We start from the raw sequence: 10,098 nt of genomic DNA on the forward strand, positions 1-10,098 counted from the left end.
GCCGTTCGAGCCTTAAGCCAACGGCACACGATACTATTTTTCCCCACTGGATCGCTTACGAGAGCCAATCAGGAGGCAGAGTTTTCGTTTGGGTGACTTGAGGCTAAATCCTGACTGGCTCTCGTAAGTAATCCAGTAGGAAAAATAGTATCGTGTGCCGTTGGCTTTAGTCAGCCTTCAATTATTATTGGACGTCAGTAGTTTTTAATTTAATCAATAGGTTTGTCTTCTGTTCGTGCACTGGTGAACTAGTGCAGTAAGCTAAAATTAGAAAAAATGTGCTTGTCTTACTCTAATTTATTGCACTAGTGTACACAGAGAGAACGGTTTCTTTGGATTTAGTATTCCTATTTATTTGGTTGAAATTTGTTTCATTCAAACAATATATGCTTATACGAAACATTATATGTTTTGAATAAGAATTTTGTTGTTTTATTCAAACAACCTGTATTATTTGATAGAAAAAACACTATTATTTGAAGTAATATCTTTCAATGAAATAATTATATTATTTGGCCAGGCGCTTATAAAGTTTGGTGCTGCCACTAGATGGCCGCCGAACTCGTAAGTAAAATCGCGGCAGCTATGATATATAAGCGACCGCATCAGCAGACGCAGTTTAAGCATTTAATGGCCTATTTTTTATTATGGCTAAACATAGTGTACTAATTCAGTGTTTATCTTTCTTCTTTTAATGAAGGGAAAATTCTAATGTAGAGGGAGAAAGATGTATGCATATACATTTGTTTCACATATTTTCTATCAAACGATAATGCTGTTTGAATGAAACAATAATATCGTTTAGATTAAAAAGAATATTCCTTTCGTTTCAAACAAATCTTTTATTTGAAGTAAAGCTATTTATTATTTGAAAGGTCAAATAATCATATTTGTTGAACCAACAATTGGTTTGTTTGGACTGTTCCAAAAGATAAATTTCTTTGAATCTAATAAAATTTATTAAATTCAAAGAAACCGTTCTCTCTGTGTAGGAACAGAAGACAAGCCTAATGTTATATGAAAAATATCAGAGAAGACCCCGAAAGTCTGAACGCGAAGAGTCCATTTGCGTCTTCGAGACGTTACCGGACACGCACGGTCGTTACACACGCTCGTTACACGCGTGTCCATTTCGCGTGTTATACGGCGCGGCCGGACGATAAAGCACGCGTTTACGGCGCCCGTAGTCTATCCATTAGTCTTCGCCGAAAACTGTGAAACTCGCGATGACTCCGTGCCAGGAATTCGGGCGATGAATTTCGCACGAGTCCGAGCCAGAAATAGCCCCGGGGAGGAACGAAAGGAAAACGCGTGACGGTAGGGTTCAAAAGGAATCGTTGTACCGGCGGTCTATTCATCGGTGCGACTAATTGCGCGATCTTTTGAGACGCCAGGCCGGTGGCGGTGAGCGCGCGCGCGCGCTTGCAAATGACCCGCGACGAAAAGACGGCGTTCCCCTCACGGACTTGAGCTTCCAGGTTCGTCAACATTTTTGAAATTCAAATTGCACGCAGCGACCACGCGGGGAGATAATAGCTCGCGTTCGCGCCGCTCGTTTGCCGCGAAACGCGCTTACCTAGTTCCGACTTTTACGAAGTCGGAGAAACAGGGAAGCCAACGGCAGTTCTCTATAGGATAATTCTTGAAAACATTAACGGTAAAGTATCTCTAAACGCGCCCCAACTCGACTCGACTTCCAGTAGAATCGACTAATATGAAATATTGAGTGTAGAGATAAAAATCTGGCAAGAGAATCGATAGTCGTACAATCGCCGGACACACCGTTTAACACGCGGGGGAAATCGCTGGGGGCATTGTGGTGTTCAGATTTGCGGCATTACTAGATATTACTAGACATCTTTTGGGCAATAGACCTTGCTCGGACATTATAAAGATCACTGAAAAAAAATCTGGTAGATTCTAACGTATGTTAGAAAATGGACGAATCAGAATTCCTTTAGGATTTACCATGAAAGATATTTCATAACCAGAAGCTTGGTAGACTTCACTACAAATCTGGCAAATCCTAAAGGGAATTCTGATTCGTCCATTTTCTAACAGACGACTGGTTGAATCTATCAGATTTTTTTTCAGTGATAAAATAAGATAAAGTAATGACCACTGAGAATTAGTGGGCATTGGTGCACAAGATTTTCGTCAGCGGTTTCCCCCTCGGTTTAACATTAAATGCCAATTTCGTCTATTCGTAGATTGAAGGTACGATAATATTACACCCGGAAGAAAGTTTGTTTGAAATCGAATTCGTTTCAATTTTGATCTTACTGGAGTTTTATTTAATTTCAAAAAAATGATTTCTTTACTTTAACCAAAATTTTATTTGACCGAGACTGCACTCTAAATAATCAGCGTTTGAAATTTCCAACATTTTAGAAATGTTTGGTCTAATTGGTGTTTGATATATAATACATCAAAAGTGTTAGATTTTCTGAATAACTAAAATGTTATGCAGATTAAATGTTTTATTTTTAATAATGAGAACAATACAGTAATACTATAGCAAGTTAAGTTTATACTTTGCAAAAATACACTGCAGTGTATCTTAAAATTTTTTCAAAGGTGTACAAATAAAATTATAAGGATAAACTTTATTAACTGTATTAGAAAATTAAATTAAATTTTAATATTACCATAGTTTTCTTATGCTAACAAACGTTGAGTTATGTGTTGCAAAAAAGCAGTATATGTTTGTCAAAAGTTTTTAAATCTTTCAGTCTTAAAAAAGTTTTTGTTATAAGTAAGTGTTTGGAATATAAATCTGTTTGAATTTCTGAACAATAAAATACAAAATATTTTTATTTTGATTCCGTTTGAAAATCACATGTATATATTTGTTTAATTTGACTAGTGCTTAGTTGTAGCAACACAATATAAGATTCTGCAATGTTTGATATTCAAATGCTTGTCCAATTGCGTTTGATAAATCAAACATGTTTCTTGCTTAAGTGTTTATAAATCAAACATTTCTGATGACCCTATTAGAGTGTGGAATCTAAGAGAATTCATATCTATTTCTTCAAATCTAGAGAATGTTTTAGTATATAAATAAAAATTTTGTAGATTCAAGGAAATATGATTTCACTCTCATTTGTCTAACCTCACTAAATCTTTCTTCTGGGTGTAGCAAGACGATTGTTGGCAAATACATAAAAAGGAAACAGCATGTCAAATATAATGTAACGACAGGGGTAATTCCGGTTTCACCCTAAATACTATAAAAAATATATTCCTAAGGGAAAAAGAACCGACCCAAAGTTTCTTTTCTCATTTTGCTCACGCCCAAAGCACAATTATTGCCTGCTATGGAACGAAAAATTCAAAAGTTTTGCCTTTTTTTCTCCTTTTACGTTTGAGGTTTCGAGATGCGTACTATATAGAAAATCCTATAGAAAATTTGCAGCGTGCTGAGTCTATTTCCTTATGGCTACAATGATATATGACGCGTTCGACAACCGTATCTAAAAGTGAACGTGCGCTGTCATTATAAACCATGAAATTTAAACCGAATCTGGAATTAAACATTCCAGCTATTTGCGCTGGGATTTATGCGATCGATTATCCGCCGGATATGACTAACACTTTTGTCTTAATAGCCCAATATAACAGATTATTGAAAATACGACTGTATAGTGGCAAAGCCCCGGTACCTTTCGGTCCTTTTTAGAACCAGGTACACCCGATACCTGAACCTAAATAGAGGTCGAGTCTGCGAAACAAAGGGGAGCTGTCAGGAACGCTAATAGCTTGTAATCCGAGAATAAAGCCGTATACAAAAGTCAACTTTTACCAATACCAATGCAGGGGTTTTTTTTTCATGTTATCTCCCTCTGTCTCTCTGTCTCGCAATTTAATAGATTTCAACTAGCCAATTTCAAATTTACGTTTTAATTATAAAACATAAATAGAATACAGAAATGACATGAAATTAAGCGGAGCATTTATCATTAAACACGATAGTCGGAGAGCATCGTTATACTTTCTATTAACATTAATCGATGGAAAATTGATGGAAAATCGAGAATCGCGGTCGCTTTAATAACATCCGAGGATATCGAATTACGCGGACCCGTTTTAAGGCTCTCCTCGCTTTTACGGTCTCCACCTCGCGCGGCCTATAACGCGCGTTTAAATGCGAAAGGCGTATTTGACCATTAAGCGCCGCGAGTAAAGTGCGGAAAAATATGCGCGAGCGGGGCGCAACGGTGAAGAAATTGCACGCGAAAACCTCCGACCGTCCGTAAACGAGCGGAAAAGTTTTATGCTCTTTCTCCTCCTCTTCGCGCCGCGCACGTGTACGAGAAGGGAAATGCATATTCGCGGAAACACACCGCGCTCGGGGAAACGTGAAAGTTCGTAGTTGGCGCACGTATCCGAAGGCTTGTGAAAAATATGTGGGGCTCGCGGGCCCTGCCAGCAAAAGCGAGCTTCTCGACGACGGCGAAGAAAATGAGCACGCTCGTCGTGGGCGACGGTCACTTCTCCAACAGTATGTTTCACTTGTCGCCACGTTGCACTTTTAACGAGGCGTTTATCACTATTCGCTGCAAATTCCGCCACGTCTCGCCATACGCGCATCATTCACCGTTCCTTACATAACACTGTCGTCCGTAATGTCAAAAATTATGTATTTCAAACCGAAATACGAGACACCGTTCTCTGCTGTCTCGTCGAAAGACTTTTAATGGCTCAACTATGCAGATCGTTATCATAATTGTAAAATAATTCAAATGTGAAGATATATATCTGCATATACGCTCGAATGCTGCGGTTACACACTTACTGTTGTTGCAGACACATGCATTTCTCCGCAATTAGACTTCAGGCTTAGTTAGACATTGTTACGTGTATCTACGTTTCTCAACACTCGGCACGATTTCTTGCAGCGCCGCGCGAAACGTGTCGGTGCCTTTGCAACAATTCGCATACGCGCTGCTCAAATCTCAGAGAACGTTCTCACGCCGATAACCCGGCAGAGAGTTTATCTTTGCACTTAGTAGCGCGCGCGCGCGCTGCCTCCTTACGGACTATCGTTAACACATTAAAAGGCCGCAGGTTGCCACAATGCATCTCGTCCCAGTGAGTCGTCCTCAGAGTGAGGAGGAGCACAAAAGAGATTTCACATTGACACGAATTCACTGCCGACCCCTGACAATTACGCATTAGACCTATATAGAACACCTGGCGGATCGATGCCGAGGGCGAGAGAGACCCTTCTGCGCCACGTTTCGTCCTCGGTATTCGTCGAATAATTTCGGAGCGCGCCAACGACTCCACGACGAAATCTACGAAATGTCGCACGGCAATTAAATCGACTTCCATCGAAATTTATTCCAGTATATCAGTGGTTATTGCCTCGCGCACCGCACATTTATTCGTAAATTAACTTTCCCCGGGTGTATCTCTAGAGATCGGGGGAAAAAAAGAAAAACTGAGATCGCTCAACTTCCACTCTCCATTAAAGCAAAAAATGTTTCCCGCGAAAGAAACGTTTTTCTTTTTCCGAACACTTCTCGCCGCTAAATAATTGATCGGTGTGAAACGACGTTTCGCGACGCATCTTCATATTGCAACACATTGTCAATTTGCGCAGGGAGGAAAAAGTGGCGAAGTTACGTTAAAGATCCATTATTTTCTGAAACAGCAGAAGAGAGCAACGACAATAAATCAATATCTAGAAAGCATTACGGGCGTATCTCGCATTCGACGACAATCCAGCTTATCGCTGTTCACATAGTTCACGACATAACGTATCGCGTATCGATAATAATATCTGCCAACCCGGTAATATCTACTCTTGACTACAGACTGTTTGCTCGGCCGTAGTTATCGCACTATACCAACTTAATAAAGAGGAATAAGCCGGCAACGGGCGATTGATTTGGTTCCGTTAGCATGAAAGAACATAATGCAAGAAATACGAGAGAGAAATAAGAGCGCAAGCATCTTACGTCAGACCGTTAATGCTTATCGGTCGTTGGACGAAGAAAAGAACCCCGGTAAGTGCCAGAAAGGGAACAACAGCGAAACTACCTACTCTCTTTTATCTACTTTTGAGTGTAACACACAGGAAAGAAATGCATAATCCAATTATCACAAAAACGACAGCAATAAAGATGGGTTTCGCATTCAAGGAACTCGCTCTCAGGATACGCAGCTCCCTATTTAGAATTAGATGAAAAAAAAGGTTGAAAAAATAAGCTCTGATTCCCTCCTTGCACTGTTGAAGCTTCATTTGCGGGGAAGCCTTTTATCTTCAATCGCTTACAATTCAGAAGCTATTCAGGTGCCTTCATACATTTTTCTCAAGAGGCAATCGACTTCGATTGAGGAACCCGTAGACAAACGGAAGTGCGGTGAACCCGGCGCACCATGTAGGTGGGTGCCGCGGGGGAGAGAAAGAGGGGGACGAGTGGTGGTGCCGTAGAGAGAAGACACGTGCGCGAATCGATCTACTAAAATGGCTCCCGCTATGCGAAATACCGGCGGCCATCAACATTGCATGAATAATGAAGGACATCGCGCAAGTTTCTTTCTCTCTCTCTCCCTGTAATTCTCAAGTCCTTGCTTACTCATGTATTACCGCTCGTATGCAGATAAACTGCCGTAAAAACGCCGTTACGAGCAACGCACGCACGCGTACGCCTGCAAAAAGCGAAGCGTATAAATACCGACGTTAATTATCCCGCGTGTATTTTTCGCGTATAATTTACCGTCCGCTTTTTGCACGTTTGATCGCGACTTCTCGGCCTACCGCGCGCAGCGCGTGTGCGCCAGTGTGTATCTCAAATAGAGACACCGACGTCGGTGGTAACGCAATGTCGGCGGTTTATTAGCGGGGCAAGCGGGCGCGCGCGCGCGCTTAGGTATTCCCCGTGTCGCCGCTTCTTTCGCGGGGCAAGCGCGGCCGCGTCGAAATTGTTTGAGAATCCCACGCGCACAGCCGGGCGTTATCGTTATTCCCGATATCAATTCACGAAACGCGCTGATTGCAGAAAATGAACATATGACCGGGCACTTTCGCCACTCGTATCCACAAATATCTCTCCCACGTATCGCCGATAGAATTCTATCTCGCGTTCCGTCGTGGAATACAAATCGCCCGAAATGGACCTGGAGGAACGTCGCACGAAGGGAAAAACGGTCGAACAAAACCTCAACGGCACCGCGCGCGACTTCCATATCAGCCGGTAGTTTCGTATTTCGATGGTTTCGAGAAAGCAAACCGACTCCGTTACGTGAGATCTCCCGGTATCACGAAAGACGCTCCACCCCCCCCCCTCCCACTCTTCCCCGCGAGAATCGCATTCTCCGATATCCCCCGTCTCTTTTATCTGCGAATGCCTACGGTTAGGGACGCTTCCGTTTTCCGTGTGCGTTGAAAGCGCCGCGCGAGACGCCACGCGCCGCGGGACGGAAACTTGGCCGCTTAACTATCGTCCGCGCGGAATAAGACAAACTTTCGCCGTGAATTCCATTTCCACGCCTGTCAGAACAAGAGAAACATTCCCCCGGCACCACCCCGCTGGCCGCGGCGCTTTCCCCCTCCCCCCCGCAGCTTCTCGCCACTTCTGAAGGACCGGCGACAAGTCGAACAGCTGTAAGTGTGTCTCCGCGACGAGAGGCCCGCAATTCTCGTAAAGATAATAATCCCCGACCTTGTGCGCGATATTTTCGCGACAAAGGGCGCACCTTAGGATCCACTCGTAAATCGCCCTCCCCGTGACGGCCCGAGAAGAAAGAATCGAGTAGACCTTACGGTCGAACCGTGACTCACTCGAGTCGAGATTTCCCGCCTGACGTTTCGTAGGAAATTTAAGAAGAAACGTCAACAATACCGTCAATGTGTCGATACAACGCTTTGTCGGAGGTTTTAACGATTTCGTGTATTCTACGACCGTCCCCCGATATGCGTCGATCGTAAATCACCACGTTATACGCGCACAAGATGCATAAAAAAAGAAACGCCGCTAATTACTGGAAATAATAAAGACTTCGTTCTGGAATAGACCATCGATTTTACATAGAGCATCGCATTTTCGAAGAAGAGAAATCGCGGAAATGTTCCTTATCAAACAAACATAATGACAACGCAATCAACCTACAGCGAGACACAGAAAATCTTAACTCGGTATACAGGGTGCCTCATTTTAAATGATCCACGCAAACATCTCTTCGGGGAAGGGGACCGGCAAAGAACGACCTGAGCAAAAGTTGTTGGGTTTCGAGAGGGACATAAGGTGGTGTCATTAATGTGACCTTAAATAGTTGCTCGAAGGTCACGTGAAGGTCCACCTTCAATTTTTTTAATGGAACCTCCTATTGTTTATCGTACTATCTTGTTCTACTAATTAATATGAACAACTTTTGTCAGAAACATTTTTGCTTGCTGGGCTTAGTTTTTGAGATATTTTACTGTCCAAGTTAAAATGGGACACTTTGTGTAAAAAAAACAACTTAATTTCAATTTTAATTCCTGCTACGTAAGGCCGTATATTATCCTAGTTTACATGCAGTTTTTGCTGTTCTTCAGACATTTGCGGGCACTTACGTAAGTTTGTTACCCGAAGAGGACCAGTATTACTGGCCGAAACGTTGTGAATTTACAATATAACAAAGAAGTGCCAGCAAGGTCGTTTCCACACTTATTTTATTTCTTAGTCTCTCGACTGGCGTCAATAAGCTGCTGTTGAATTATAGTAAAGACTTCAGTTCCCCGGTATCAGATGTATTTCTGTCCTCGAGATACTTTCTGGGAAATTGTAGTTCTCTCGCGTTCAATTAATTTTCATCATTGACTGATGCAAGTGTTGTTTTTAAAGCCGATAGCGATACTGACATTTAGAAATATCGATTAATTTCCTCGAGCAGCTTAGTCATCTCTCTATTCCTTTTAATACCCGTGTCGATACCAAAGTCACGATGTGGCGAGCACACCTACCGGGATAAGGATGTTCCGTGACGGGCGAGCTTTCGATCGATCGATCGATCGATCGGCAAATGGGACGCTTAACTACAGTGATCGCGGTCGCTCGGTTCCGAGTGGAAGCGCGTGATTACGCGCGGCAATGATATCTCGCAGCTCAGCTGGAAAGTAGCGATGTCTGGTCACAGCGTTTTATGTAATGAACCAGTTCCCCGGGACGGTTTAATGCCACGCTTCTGCGTCGGCCGATCCGTTGACAAGGTTCGCGATTTTTGCAAATGTTATATGATCATCGACGATTGCTTCAGAGAAAATCAATTCGCGTGTCGCTACGCCGCGCCGCCCGTAACCGGAGAGATAACACAACCTCTCGAGACACGTGTGGCAATAATAATCAGTTTACCTCCCCCCTTTTTTTTCATGTAGTTTCGCACGGCCATTAGGCGAAAATGCTCGCTATTCAATCCGAGTAAACTGAAATAATCGCTGACCGAGCGCGGATTTGCATGAAGATACACTTGTTCAGGATGTTTACAAAGAAGAGATTTATTACCCATTCGATTTCTATAACGCGGCGTCGCGCGTGGAAAAAATTGAATTTATCTATATATTATCATACATTATCATACGTGACGTAAATGTGCAAACTGAATTTATACAATGCAAACGGCTTACGTAAAATGATGAATAACAGCGGGAAAGGACTTTTTTTTTTCCTCTCTCTCTCTCTCCCGAGCGAGGGGAATCGCTTCTGCCAATTTAAATATGTCAGATTTTGTCAGCGTCTAATGAGATAACGTTTTCTAAGTGCGCGAGTCATTTATTACGTCGCTGTAACAAGAAATTGACGAGGGAACCAGTTCGACCGCCTCATTGATTCGCGTGCTCAGCCGAGCCGCCCGGGAGTAATTTTCCAATTAAAATTAGCGTCATCTTTATTATTTACGTCCAGCGCGACGTATCTTAATTTTATGCGACAGCGTCTACGTATGCATAATATCCGTGGATTTCTACGTATGACATTACGAATAAATTACAGGAGGCATCCTGCCCTTTCTCTCGCCTCCCCCCCCCCTCCCTCTTCTTCTGCAGATTACGGTTTTTCAGCGTACGTGCGCAACCTTTCGAAATAATCAATGCGCATTTGCATCCCGAGT

Source organism: Vollenhovia emeryi, unplaced genomic scaffold (genome assembly GCF_000949405.1).
Source record: "Vollenhovia emeryi isolate VEMERY1.0 unplaced genomic scaffold, V.emery_V1.0 DF939164.1, whole genome shotgun sequence".
NCBI lineage: Eukaryota > Metazoa > Arthropoda > Insecta > Hymenoptera > Formicidae > Vollenhovia > Vollenhovia emeryi.